This window comes from Sminthopsis crassicaudata, chromosome 3, assembly GCF_048593235.1.
Source record: "Sminthopsis crassicaudata isolate SCR6 chromosome 3, ASM4859323v1, whole genome shotgun sequence".
NCBI lineage: Eukaryota > Metazoa > Chordata > Mammalia > Dasyuromorphia > Dasyuridae > Sminthopsis > Sminthopsis crassicaudata.
In genome coordinates this window covers 240578778-240594812 of record NC_133619.1, presented here as the reverse complement: position 1 = coordinate 240594812, position 16035 = coordinate 240578778, and positions in this window count along the sequence as shown.

The following is a 16035-nucleotide window of genomic DNA, read 5'->3' as shown; positions in this document are numbered from 1 at the left end:
AATAAAGAAATATAAATTAAGATAACTCTGAGATACCACTAACACCTGTCAGATTGGCTAGAATGACAGGGAAAGATAATGCGGAATGTTGGAGGGGATGTGGGAAAACTGGGACATTGATACATTGTTGGTGGAGTTGTGAACATATCCAGGCATTCTGGAGAGCAATTTGGAACTATGTTCAAAAAGTTATCAAACTGTGCATATCCTTTGATCCAGCAGTGTTACTACTGGGCTTATATCCCAAAGAGATCTTAAAGAAGGGAAAAGAATCTGTATGTGCAAGAATATTTGTGGAAGCCCTCTTTGTAGTGGCCAGAAACTAGAAAACTGAGTGGATGCCCCTCAATTAGAGAATGGCTGAATAAATTGTGGTATATGAATGTTATGGAATATTAGAAATGCCAGCAGGATGATTTCAGAAAGGCCTGGAGAGATTTACATGAACTGATGCTGAGTGAAATGAGTAATACCAGGAGATCATTATATACTTCAACAACAATACTATATGATGATCAATTCTGATGGACTTGGCCCTCTTCAACAATGAGATGAAACAAATCAGTTCCAATATAGTAGTAATGAATTAAACCAGCTAGACCCAGTGAAAGAACTCAGGGAAATGCGTGTGAACCATTACATAGAATTCCCAATCCCTCTATTTTTGTCCACCCGCACTTTTAATTTCCTTAACAGGTTAATTTTACACTATTTCAAAGTCTGATTCTTTTTGTGCAGCAAAATAACTATATGGACATGTATACATATATTATATTTAACATGTACTTTAACATATTTAACATGTATTGGTCTACCTGCCATCTGGGGGAGGGGGTGGGGGGAAGGAGGGGAAAAACTGGAACAAAAGGTTTTGTAACCGTCAATGCTGAAAAATTATCCATGCATATGTCTTGTAAATAAAAAGCTACAATTAAAAAAAAAGAGAAACTATATGCTCTCCTTTCCTTTTTTATTGACCAAAGCTGACAAAACTTATTACCTTGTTTGAATCTCCTCCTCCTCCTCCTCTTCCTCCTCCTCTTCCTCCTCCTCTTCCTCCTCCTCCTCCTCTTCCTCTTCCTCCTCTTCCTCCTCCTCCTCCTCCTCCTCCTCCTCCTCCTCCTCCTCCTCCTCCTCCTCCTCTTTCTTCTTCTTCTTCTTCTTCTTCTTCTTCTTCTTCTTCTTCTTCTTCTTCTTCTTCTTCTTCTTCTTCTTCTTCTTCTTCTTCTTCTTCTTCTTCTTCTTCTTCTTCTTCTTCTTCTTCTTCTTCTTCTTCTTCTTCTCTCTCTCTCTCTCTCTCTCTCTCTCTCTCTCTCTCTCTCTCTCTCTCTCTTCTCTGAATTTAACCAATTTTACAACAAATATCTTATTTAATATTTTCATTCTTAGCATTATGTAACATGTGGCTTATTAAATGTTGCTACATGATAATCATAGTTTTAAAGAAGGAAAAGTCCTAAAAGTCTTCCTGTCTTTACCTTTCATTTTGTGGCTAATAATGTTGAATCCTTTGAAGCTCTGACCTTCTTAGGTTACTCAGATAATAATTACCAAATATTAATTTGAACTTCTAAATCATCATTTTCTTCATTAGAATGTAAGGGCAGAGCCTATCTTGATTGGTGTATTTGATATGGCAATTAAAAAAAATAATAAAGCTAATACTTGTAGGGTTTTCAAGAAGCATGAACTTTAATAAACTGGAAAATGTTTTAATATAAGTGGCAATGTTTTATAGATTAGTTTGTCAATTATACAAAGAACTTCAAAACTTATCATACTTTTTAACATAGAAATTTGATTGCTAAAATATTATTTCAAATAATACAAAAGCTATCTATATAAATTTCCTCTTGCTCCATTTAGTTTACTAGTATAATTGGAAAATCCTGTGTCATAGGAGTTTGACAGCAAAAATTGTGGTGACATTAGAAACCAAAAATGCAAAACTAAAATACTAAGATTAATTTCTAATCACATTACTTAATGTTCTTCTATAATAATGCTTATTGTACTTATTAACTTATTAACATCTGGCCACACAGTGATTTTTTTTGGACATATCCTAAGTTTGACATAGAGGTATCCATTCAATGTGGGAGTAACTTCATTTCTTCATGACATCAGAAGAATGTCAGGGGAAGCATGAAGCATGGCAAGAACTCATGAGAATAGGTGATTCAGTCTCCTGCAGCACATACTGGATATGTGCTGTCAAAGCTGTGTTAATATCTAGAGATTCCATTTTCTTTGGTAAAGATAATTCTTCATATTTATTTATACTATTGATATTTGCCCAAGTTGTTTAGATAGAATTATGGCTATGTTTATGTAGGAGAAGCAGAGAAAAATCATTCGGTAAGCAAGGGATCACCAGATAGCAGGCACTCTGCTTACACTAGGGATGTAAATACAAAGAAAATGATAGAGTTGCCTATAAGGAGCTTACATTCTAAGGTGAGGGAAAACACTTAAAAGAGAACTGAAAATCATGGGGAGAGAGGCAGAATACAGATATAAATAGAGCCATGTTGTAAAGTATGGAGCATAGCATTACAAAGGCAACACAATGATCGCTTGAGTAGATGATATATGAACAACCAGTTCTACTCTGCTTGGGATTAGTTCTTGTTCTTAGTAAGGAAATTCTATAGGGATATGCTTGCATCAAAGAATAAAATGCTTTTAAATGTTTGCTTTAGCATACTCTATAAAGAACTTGTGACAGGCGCATAGTTACATCTATGTAAATAGCTTTAACTGAACTTATCTTTAACTTACTTTTATTCCTCTTTTCCTTCCATAATTTTACAATGACAATCACCCACTTTAAATGACTTCTTAAGGACAGAAAGAAAAAGCCCTCCATTAGAGCTATAGGACACAGTGGGATTAATGGCAACAATTTAAAAAGAATGGTAGAATCTTGGATTTTGAAAGGATCTTAAAGAAATGTAGTCTAAGTTCTACCTATATTTCAAGTTATTAATTCCAATTTAATATGTTTCTGCAACATTGCATATTAGAATCATTAAGATTTTGTGTGTCATCCTCTTACTATATTATAGATTCTTTCAGATAATGGCATTCTCTTTCCAAATCATGCTGCCTCTCCTACTGCCTAACACTGCATACATACATACATGATCTTCATCATTAAATGTTGGATTTTGTTGGTTAAAATTACATATACAATAAGAAATCATCTAGCTTCTGCCTTAATTCCTTCAGTGAAAGTAAATTCATTAGCTCTCTGAGGCATCCTATTCTGCTTTCCACCTGTTCTGTTATGGGCAGTATTTATTTTGAACTAACTATTCCTCCATCAAGAAGGAAGAAAAAAGGAAGGAAGGAAGAAAGGAAGAAAGGAAAGAAGGGAGAGGAGAGAAGGAGGGAGGCAAGAAGAAAGAAGAGAGAAAGGAAGAGAAGAAGGAAGGAAGGAAGGAAGGAAGGAAGGAAGGAAGGAAGGAAGGAAGGAAGGAAGGAAGGAAGGAAGGAAGGAAGGAAGGAAGGAAAAGACTATTCCTGGTTTGCCTTAAAAAGGTAGTTTTAACTCTTTGAGGCATAATGATAATAAACATTTATTGGTTCATGCCATCTGTTGAGAATGATTTTTGTAATTTTTCAGGCACACTAAAGGCTAAGTCCACTGATCTCTTAAAATGTTTCTGTGATTAAACTCAAGTCACTTCTCTATTAAGTGAAGTTTAGGATTTTTTTTGTGAAGTTATACATTTCCCATGTTTTCCCACATTGTTGTCACTGTGGCATAAGAGGGTAATAACACTAATTGTAGCACTTATGAATGCATATATGTATGCATCTGTATCTATCTATGCCATGTCTGAACTTCACTGCTGTTGGTGCCAAAGAAAATGTTGGATTGTAATCAGTTTTCTTCATATTCATTTTCTTGCCCACTTAACAAAATTATATTCAATGAGCTGAGGGAGAAATTCCCATCAACGGGCCATGTAATGCAATTTCTGGTATATATTCAGGAAGAAAAAAAATCCAACATTTTCTTTCATTTCTGTCAAAATCAATCAAATTGTACCAAACTGAACATAATCTCTCAGAAAAAAATGAGGCATTTCCAGTGAAATAAGCCTCTTTTACATGGTAACATGCACATATTTAAGAGGTCTCTGTTTTAGTTTTTTTTAATCATGCCTAATTAGTTTTTTTTTTTTAATCACCCGCACAACTAAAGCTCTTGCCTGCATAATTTATGACAGAGAGGGGCTGGTGTCAGAAATCAAATGTTGTAAATTAAAAATAACAAGTTTGAGACTAGTGATTCAATTAAAACCCTAGAAAACATTGGATTATGCATAATTGAGAGCTTGTATGCAGAGATGCATGTCATGCTTGTCAGCTTGGATGGGAGTATTGGATTGGAGCTGTCAAGAGCATTTAAATCAACTCAGTAAAAAAATTAGAAAACAAAGATGATATTTATTATTAACTTCCAGTGTTCAAAAATAAAACTGAGAGGTATTTAAATTGAATGCTTAGATGACAAGGCCTTATTTATAGCCAAAGTTATAAAACTCAGTAATAACCCTGGCTGGCAGAGATGTAAAGGTACTACTGTGCAGCCTATAGAGTAAAGATTCAATGTGTGGCCCTCACATCAGGAATTGCTGTGACTGAGAGTATGACAACAGGGAGAAGAACGCACATATCCACATGCACAGAGGAATGAGTGATTTTCTCTGAAGTTTTCTTTTGTCTTCCCTTACATACAAATATATTTCTTCACTATCCCTCCCTAATCTTCCCTTTGTGGATTACTTTATTGCAGCAATGAATAGTTTAAATTGTTAAAATTTTCAAACAAACAATTTTTCTCTTTTACAATGGTCCACTATTGAACAAAGTTCTAGTTGCCAAATCTATTAGATATTTCTTGAATATAGTGCAGAAATCAACAGTTACTTTATCTGTCTTTTAAAGTAATTTTTAGAGAGTTAGGGAATAGGGAGATAGTGGACATTTTAATCGAGAAACTTTAAAAATAAAAAGTTTGAGGTCTATGATTTATGATTTATAATCTATGATTTAAAGACATTTTCCACCTTTTTTCTTCCATTTGTTCAAAATTACATTTTAAGGTATGTGATCAGGTCTTTACAAAAAAAAAAAAAAAAAAAAAAAAAGGTAAGATTAGAAAAAAACATTTAAAAACTCAATAAAACTCAAAATGAAAACCTTAGTTGGTCATACTAACATGTAGTACTGAATTTAGCACACTGACAACTTTTTTCTTGACTAATTAATTATAAAGTTATATAGATGGTTTCATAAATTTTTATAAAACCAAAATACTTTAGATAAATTTATAAAGATAAAGGTCTGAGAGTATTTTGTCATGTAATGTTTAAACAGATTATTTAGTGAAGACCACTTTTTTCTTGACTAATTAATTATAAAACTATATAGATGTTTTCATAAATTATTATAAAACCAAAATACTTTGAAATGTATTTGTAATGATAAAGGTCTGTAAGTGTTTTGCCATGTAATGTTTAGACAAGTTATTTAATGTTTGTCTCAGGGCATTTTTTGGTGAAATACTCTCATCAAATACTTTATATTGCAAGGTTTGAGAAGACTTGATATCCTTTACCTGATGCTATCATTCTCATTTCATTGAAAACAACCTTTGAGTTCTGCCTAATATAGTTGACATAGTGGGGCAAAAGAAAAAAAAAATGTGATAGTTAGTTCTTATCTTTAATGTCACAGTAATACATTCCAGGTATCCATTATCATGATGAGCTAAAAAAAAAAAAGTGCACATGACTTTCTGGATCCTGATCAATTTTTTCTTTCTTTCATTCATTAAAATAGATAAGAACATATAAAGGACTACAAATAGAAATTTTAAAATGTACAACTATCGACTTAAATGTCCCCAATGATGAATTGGCAGTTTATTAGGACATCACTCAATTCTCTAGAGTAATGATTTGTACCTATTAGGAATCCAGTATCTTCAATTGAATTGAATTTGCAATACAAGGAAGTAGTTCCCCTATATCAATACTTCTAAAATTAATATTTTACATTCCCTACCCCTCATATAACACAAATATCTCCTTGGAATATTTAAAAACATATACACATATGTAAATTATATTACTATATCATTAGATATTATATATTTCATATAAATAAATGTTGTTATTTGGTTCTTTTCAGTTGTAACAGACTCTTTGTGACCTCACTAGGGGTTTCTTGGCAAGATATCTGAAAAGTTTGACATTTCCTTCTCCAGTTCATTTTACAGATGAAGAAGATGAGGCAAGCAGAATTGTACAGAGTAACACTGCTAGTAAGTGCCTGATGCCAAATTTGAACTCAGGAAGATGAGTCTTCCTGATTCCAGGCCTGGCACTTAAACACTGTACTACATAGGAACTCTTTTGGAAATATAAAAATACACAAATATATCTATTTAAATTCATGTATATATGCTTATATATAACAAATATATTTATATTAATAATTATGTCAGAGGTTTTAAAGGTCTGTTTTGTCTTAGAGATAGAGGATTATCAGGTTGTCTCTGTGTGTGTATATGTGTGTGTACTGAAATTAGAAAACTGATATGTATGTGTGTATGTATGTGTGTGTATATATATATATATATATATATACATATATATATATATATATATATATACATATATTTATATATGGTGGGTGTATGCATACCTGCACATATACAAAAATAGAATATAAATGTACAAAATAGAATATAAATAGAATTTCTCATGAAACTTCAGTTGCTATCATACAGCTTATTTTTCTTTTTTAAAGTTTAAATTCAACCTGTAGCTTCCAAAGCTACCCCCTGCTCATTATTTCTTCTTTCTGGCCTTTGTCTATTAATCTTTAAACTTAAAAAAGTAATTCTTAGTATCATTTTGAAATGCTGCTAATAGTTATAAAGACCTATCTATTCATAATTCACACTACTAAATTCTATATCCAGGTAGTTAAAAAGCATAGATAATATTGAAGTCTAAAAATTCATTTAGCCAGTATGATCACAATTTTCCTCATATGCCTTTTGTTATGGTTTCTCATGGGAAACTCCAGAAAAACAGAAATATCTCTTTATAAAGAATTACCTAATTTTTATTTAAATAGATACTCATTACAGGGAAACCTGGTCCCACTGTGCCAATCAATAGCTTTGAAACTGCAACATATTGTTCATCAAAAATCCTGAGAGACAATGAGTTAATTAATTTATTGATGTTACTCTTTGAAAGAATTAATCCTTTATAGCATACAAATTACAAGGCTTCATTAGAATAAAATGTAAGATCCTTGAGGGCAAGGTTACTTTCATACTTATCTTTGTATTTTTAGGAACCAGTACAATACCCTATCCAAAAAATAGTGGTTGGTAAAATGTTGAAATTGCAAAGGTTGTTTTGTTTCTCAAGTCTTTAGACTATATGGTTTGAAGGGAAAATTTTTACATCATTTTTGAAAGGAGAGAAATCCTTACTTTCATTATCATAAGGTATGGAGTCTTTTTTTTCCCCCTCTCAGATAACAGTCCTTTTCTATGTAGTCACATCTCCACTTGCTGAAATTTGAAAATTCTGCTTCCAAAATTTCAAAAGCCATAATGAGGTATTTGGCAACTATCAGCATAACTTGGATTGTTTTAGATTTGAATGTAGAGAGTCACAGATAATGGGGAACTCTGGGTGAGGTATAAGACCCTTCAACCCAGAGGGACTCTGTAGACAATATCTGGTTCAGCTCTCCATTTCTCCTAAGGGCTCTTGGCCTTCCTGAGAAATCAGGGGGCAATGACAACCTGTGTTGTAATTGAAGCAGATTGATACCAAGTGGCAAAGAATCATCTGTACACAATAGCAAATTGTTTATATGGTCCCACATGTGCAATATGTAGTTAGTGCATGCATAATATGTCATAGTCATGTAAGGGTATTAGGGTATATAAGGCTGAGAAAATTTGAAATAAATGAACTCCATGTTTGACCATCCATGTGAGTTCCACCTCTTTACTCCTCTTCTAAGATCAAGGACTTCAGCTGGTACAGAGATCCTCCAGAGAGCTAATTGGACTTTACATTTGTGATCATAAATGCATAAGACTTTCAAGTTATAAAGGACTTCATATATTCTTAAGGCCTTTGCATATCAGGAAAAATAGTTACTATGTAAAAAGTATGTTTTTTTCTTTTAAAATTATCTTTTTTAATACTTTGTGCTTTTAATATCACATTTATTTCCAAATGTATCCTAACATTTATATCTTAGCTAGAAAACTATCCTTCGTAGTGAAAGAGAAAAAAAAAAATAGTTCATCCAACCTAGACATAATGAGTGTATCTAATAGAATGTACATTACTTCATTCATACCCATAAGCTTCCCTGCTTCCCCATCATTATCACATGAAGGAAATGAAATATGGTAATTGAACTTTACTTTGAGGCCAAACATAGTCTCAAATAACATTCCCTTTTGTTGTCATATATTTCCAACTCAAAATGATTCTTCTGACACACATAGAAGAACATTTCTTCCTTTAATTCTATTTTGCTGACATAAGTTTCTATGTGGATTTCAGTGTTTTCCTTTCTCATAAGACTAAAAATGCCTCTTCATTTTTTTGGCATTTATAAGCTCTTTAACGTTTATATTAATTTTAATACATATTTATTAATCTGTTGAGACATAAAAATCAGAACAAATGAGAGAAACCACAAGAGAAAAAAAACTGAAACAAAGGGAAAAAGTGAACATAGCATGTATTGATATATACTTAACTTCCATAATTTTCTCTCTGGATTTGGATGGTGTTATCTATCCAAAGTTTATTTGGATCATCTTGGATATCTCTTTATTTTAACTGTCCACTAGTTACATTCTTTAGAATATATATTTTTTTGAAATTTTGATCACTCTAGTGTTATTTTGGTCAGAAATCATCCCATAGTTACCACTCTGATACTAAGAGATCCACCTGAATACTAAAAGTTATAACTGTATAAGTGAAATGTGGGAGAAATTGAAAAGGCTCTTTTTCCTCTTTGGAATCAAATGTATCCTTGGGTTCCACATGTCTTAGGGGAAAACTAAAGGCTAGGATAAAGCAATCTAGTTTAATAGACATTTCTACATATATAATTAAGGAAGTTCTTTCTAGCTTTAACATTCAATGAATAAAAAAAAAAAAAAAAAAAAAAAAAAAGAAAAAGAAAAAGAAAGAAAGTATGAGCCAGTGGAAAACAGGTCCCTTCACAGACTTTTCCAGGAAGGAAAAAGGAAACAATTACGGGTAATTTAGAGGAACTTGACTCTAAAGATACAAAAATAAAATGCTACTTTAAATTGAGAAAAAAAAATCAATGAATATATGAATGTATCATCTCTTGTTCAATCATTTAATAGTATTCAACTCTTTGGGATCTTGTGAACCATGCTGTTTCTAGGGTTTTCTTGGCAAAGATACTTGAGTGATTTGTCATTTCTTTCTCTAATGGATTAAGGCAAATAGCATTTAAATAATTTGCCAAGGGTCACAAAGCTAATAAATTCTGATGCCAATTTGAATTCAGGTATTCCTGACCCAAGGCTCTGTACTCTATCCACTGAACCATCTAGCTGCCTTTATATGTCCTCTTACTAACAGTTATTGTTATTGTTAAGTTGTTTCAGGTATGTCCAGCTCTTTATTGGGGTTTTCTTGGCAGGGATACTGGAATAGTTTGTCATTTCCTTTTTCAGCTCATTTTACAGATGAGGAAACTGAAGCAAACACAGGGTGAAGTGATTTGCTTGGAGTCACACAGCTGGTAGATGTGTGAAGACAGATTTGAGCTCAGGACAATGAACTTTGCCAGATATAATGAAATTCTGTTTTGCTGATCGTAAGAGGAAGAGAGGTGAGTGAGAAAGTATGTATAGATCAGTACCAAGCAATTACTCTAAGGATAAATAACTGAAGTTGACATAAGAAAGACCTCAGTTCAAATGTAATCTTATCATGTGACCCTGACAACTTTTATGAAGTCTACTCTCCAAACTATAGTAAAATAGCCTGACCTCATAGTTTTTATGAGATTCATATAACATAAATATAATGAATTTTATAAAATATAAAGCATTATGTAGAAATGGGATAGTATTATTATTATATTAGATAAACAATTTCAGGGATATGCCCGAAGTCATAGAATCACATTTTAAAAGAGGGCCTTAGTTGGAAATGATGATCCTTAAAACAAGCTAAGTTATTGAGGTTTTCTTGCTTGGGATATGCATTTCTTCAAGAATAAGCATATGACCATTCACTATTGGATAGGTCTTCAATTATTTTCAAGGACTCTGGGTGGTCACAGATAGCCTATTCTTATGGGAATTTTTGAAGCCCAAGTCAATTAAACCTCCTTAATTTTAATGATAGTTGAGTGACTAATTCCTGTATCCTGCTTTGATAATTTATAGTTGAGATTTAAGTGAACCATTTTGTGTCATGTAAGCTCTTCCTGGCAGTTCTAAATTTTGATTTTGTTAGGAATCCTTTCTGTAATTCCTTAATCATTTAGAAATTGTGGCAAAGCTTCTGCATTTGACTGTTTCTGTTTTATCTTTCTTTGAAGTATTATTAGTTGCAAAATTTATCTTAGAAAATCCTTGTGTTTCCATCTTAAAAAAAAAAAAACACACAACAAATACAAAGTATGCTGAAGTTTAGATTATCTTAAATTCCTCTGGGGAAAAAATGGCAGTGATGAGTAAGAAAGCTTATGAGTAAAATTTCTAGGAGGAGACATCAGAGTGAAATAGACAAGAAAATTGTCTATAATTTTTTGCTGTCTATAAAAACTGGGTGTTCTTCCTGAAAGATTAAAAAGCAAAAACACTATATGTTATCTTTCAATTAAAAGCATTTTCAAATAACTGAAAGCTGCATGCATATTGTAGTTACAGTAAATCTAGCATTTAGATTCTAATTAATGAAGACTCAAAAGTTTGCTCTGCTTCAGGTCAGCTATTGGATTTACTGGCAGAAAGCTTAGATGGATTCAAAGACTCCTGGGTTGATTGTCTATTTAGAGGTAAACAAGACCTCAGAGACCATTTAGTCCAATCTCTTCATTTATAAACTAGAAAATTGAGACCTAGAGAAATAAGAAAGAAGTAAAAGCTAAAGGGATAACTAAAGCTATAACAGAAACTTATTTAATCTAGAAAGATCTAAGAGTAATCAAAGTCATGTTGTCAAAGTCAGACAATAAACAATGTTTTTGGTATATTCTCTTACCAGAGCAAAGCTTTATAGGAGACTCTAAGTCTCTGGAGAATAGAGAAGAACTTTTAGTGTCATTCTTTGGAAACTCCATAGAAAAAATCTACTGAAATAGGGAAAGCAGATATACTAATTCCGAAAGTCTCCCTTATACTACCACATTGTCAAATCTATTCAACTCAAAATGATTCCTCCTCAAATGCAAACAGAAGTAATATCTTCCTGCCATGCATTCTAGCCCTGAGATAGACCTAATTTTTTCTCATGAATTTCTTAGCTAAGGGAAATGTTCAATGTAATAAAAGAAACAACATGTTTATATGTAGGTTCATACAAGACTCATACAAAAGTAAGTTTAGTTGGAAGACCTGAGCTAAAATCCAACCTCAGATACTTGTTAGCTGTGTGACTCTGGGCATGATACTTGACCTCTTTAGGACTCAGCTTCCTCATGTGTGAAATCAGCTGGAGAAAGAAATGACAGACCACTCCAATATCTTTACAAAGAATGCCTTAAGTGGGGTCATAAAGAATCAGACACAATTGAAGAAACTGAGAACAAAATACATTAGGCATAGACTCCTGAAGAAGGTATAACTTGTATATAATTTGAAAGAAACAAAAATTCCTAGAGGACAGGTGTTATAAATAGGCTTGGCAACCTCATGTATGAAAAACAGTCAGAAAAGTTGAATCATAGGATATGTGGTAGCAAGTAAAATTCAAAAAGAATGGAGGAATAAGACAGGATCAATTTGTTGAGAGCTTTAAATTTAACAAATTATTTTATTAATCCAGAAATTTATTTAATAGATTAAGTGTGGGTAGTGAAATAGTCAGAAATCTACATTAGAAACAGCAAGGTGGCACAGTGGATAAAGTACCTGGCCTGGAGGCAGGAAAACTCATTTTCCTGAGTCCAAATCCAGTCTCAGACATTTATTAGCTGTGTGACTGTAGGGAAGTCACTTAATCCTGTCTGACTCAAGTCCTCATCTCTAAACTGATTTGGAGAAGGAAATGGCAAGCCAAAGCCCCGGATGGGATCATAAATAGTTGGGTGAGACTAAAAAATCTGAAAATAACTAGATGGGCCATGTGTTTGAATGAGGAAAGATTTGAGGCAGGGAGAAAAAAATTGGAATCATTGTAATCATTCAAATAGATGTTGATGAAGACTTTAACCTGGGTAACATTTAGGAATTTTTACATATAAATGACTAAAGCTGCCTTCATTGTCAATTGGGAGCCTATAATTGATTGTATTCTTTAGATTTCAGTTATTTTGAAAGAGAATGTGTGCCAAGAAAAGAAGATAGACACATGAAATAAAAATGATAAAATTTGGCAATTGATTGGATATATAGGATAAGTAAAAATGAGATATAGAGAATAACAAATCATAGTTGTCAACTTAAGGAACTAATAGATCATGAAGCCTTTAAGTAATGATAGCTGGAAATCAAAGCATGAATTCTCCTCACAGCTATTAACATGTAATGATCCAGAACTGTTGGGGTAGCTATTTAGCTCAGTAGATAGAGCATTGGCCTTGGAATCAGGAGGACCTGAGTTCAAATATGCCCTCAGACACAATAATTCTTGTGCTACCCTAGTTAAGTCACTTAACCTTAATTATCTTGCAAAAAAACCAAAAAGCTGCTCTTAAAAACAAGATAGCTAGAATTCGTGATCATTTCTAGAACTAATTCATACCAATTTTGTTAGTAATGCTCCTCCAATACTATGCTAAAATCTGTCCCTATTTAAAGCCCCTCCAATATCCATAGGTTCTAATTATGATTGTTCCTTGATTTCAGAATGTCTAATCCTTTTTTAATATTTTATCAGTAAGAAGATTCTTAGAACTTTAGGTATTCTTAGAACTTAGGATATGATTTATATATGAATTGTACCTTCAATTTCATCAGATTAGGGAATTCCCAACAAGAAAACTCCTATCAATGTAAAACAGTCACCTATTGTGCACCATATCATGTTAGTGAATTTCTGGAAAACTGAGCAATTAAAAGACTTCACCATAGTCACTCAGCTAGTATGACTCAATAGTGAAACTCAAACTCATCTTCCTGACTGTAAATGTGATTTTTTATACATTACACTGCCTCTCTTTAAGATACATTCTATCAAGAATTGAGGTCATAAAGCATGGTGAAAGGAGAATCTCACTCTGTTTAAAAGAACTAGGTCTCTGAAAAGTGATGAGGTTGGAAGGGAGAAGAGATAATAGACATATTTAAATATTAAGATAAATTAAATAATTGCTTGCAAGTACAGGTTCCCAAATCCCAAACTATGCAAAGTAAAACAGTAAATGGAATTCCCCAAATACAGGATCAAAAAAACTTCAAAGACAGAAAGTATACCACACCAACAATTAGAACAGTATTAATTAGCAACAATGTTCTTTAATGTATAAATAATAAAATGATCAAACAGCCCCATAGAGAGGTGTATAAAAATAAATATAATTTCACAAACTAAGGTCAAGAAGTCTTAATGAAATACTTGTAGTGAAGTCTGGGGTCTTCTTCCAAATTCTATTAGAGATTGAAGGATCCGTTACCAAGAAGAAATAAAAACTATAAATATAATATAAAATGGTCCCAAATTTCACATAAATCACCTTACATCATGACTATAATCCCAATGTATGCAGTCGGAAGAGGATTTCTTTGTTTCATGGTTTTAAAAAATAGTAGCACGACATGTTTGCAAGTACCATTAAATTTTCCCTCTAATTCAAGTAGGATTCCTTCTAAGTATGTTTTGCAATTATCTGTACTTAGTATTCTAAATTTCTCATATTCTTGCAAAGAATTTGTTTTAAAAAACTTAAACATAACTCTTATGGAACATTCATATTTTGATTTGCTTAATAAGCCTTTGTTTTATCAAGTAAAAATAAAGTTTAGAAAAAACATAGCATATAACACATAGAATTCCATGCTTTGAACCAAGAGGTTATGGATTCAAGTCCTTCCTTCAACACTTACTAGCTAGCTAAGTAGTGTAATGGATAGTCTGGAGTCAGGAAGATCTGAATTCAAATTTGACCCCCTCAACATTTACTAACTTTTTGACACTGGACAAACCATTTAACTCCTGTCTTCTTCAGGTTCCTCACTTGTAAAATGGGGAAAATTGTAAAATTGCTCATCAAATGAGAAATTATAACCCTTAGCACAGTGTCTGGTGTACATAAATTATTAATAAATGTATAATTCTTATCTTCCTTTCTAACTATGTGACCCTCAGCAAATTCCTCAATCTTTGAATTTTTTATACAACTCTTTGAGACTTTATATTAATTTTTAGACGGGTCTCATGGATTTATCACACTAGGTGTTTATTACCCTTAAAAAACTACACATCCTTTATGCATTTATAAATTTAAAAAATGGACTTCCACAATATACTTGTCTAAATGAATACAGTATTATAAATGAATACAAATTCTGAATGAATGAATGAAATTCATATTCAGGGGACTTACCCATTGCTTCCTTTAGGGTTTTTTTGGGGGGCATTGTTAAGCAAAGAATAGTAGCTACAGTTATATAGACAAGATTTTTAACCTTGATCATTGGTGTGTACATCTGGGATAGCTAGGACAAATAAGCAAGGAACTGGGCTAATTCAATAGGAGGAAGATATCAGGTTGAATAATCTTCAAGAAACTGTAAAACTCTTTTGATGACCCAAAACTTCTCCTTTAAACAAAACCATAGATTTTCAATATCAACATTTACAATTTTTTTATAAATGGATGGGATAGGACATATGGATCCCAATAGTCTAAAGAACTGAAAATGAGTAATATAGAGACACAGCAGATTTTGAATAAGATGTAATATATAAACAATGCAGAATTTCAGTCATCAAGATCAAAGAATGTTATCAAGAAAATTCAGAATAGAAAGGGAAAAAAAGATGAAAGCTGGTAGATGGACAGGCCTTGTATTATCCTACTATACTTTTGTTGTCATAAGACAGTAAGAAGACTATAATTACAGGGGGTCAAGGACAAAAGACCTTCAGGATTAGTACTCATAATTGGGTTGCCCTACAAGACATTAAAGAGAATATCCAAATTAATGAGAACACATTCATTTGAGCATTTGAGAAATGGAAGTTCCAAAATGGTGAAATTTAGTGGGAAGGGAGTGGGATGGTTATATATGTAATAGTTGGACAATGATTTGACAGATCTTTCGGATACAGGAAGAATGGACTCAGTAGGCAATTTGGATTTTGTCATTGAACTAAATTCCAAGCTTTCAGGTAAAATAGTCATATAAAGCAAATAGTTAATGAGAATGAAACCCTATGGAAATGTTTATATCAGTTTTGGATTTGAATCCCTATCAATATACCCTGGCTTTCAAAGTAGTTTCTTTTCATTGTCTGAGTCAAAGAAGTTGTATTTCCCACAGCATATTTCTTTTATTTAGGTAGGAAATTACATGACTGACTGTATCTTTTTCCCTTGGAAAGCTTGCCAACAGCACTCCTACGTATGGATATTTGGCAGGAGGCATAAGTGGATTTTATTATGTGTGGGCTATTCTATTGTGGGTGACATTTGCTTTTCATCTAAAGGGAATGATAGCTCTTCATAGGAAAGTAATTCTTTAAGCATTATCATGTATATAACATGGTTTAACTCATGCAATTGATGTTTTGATAATTGTGCATTTCTTCC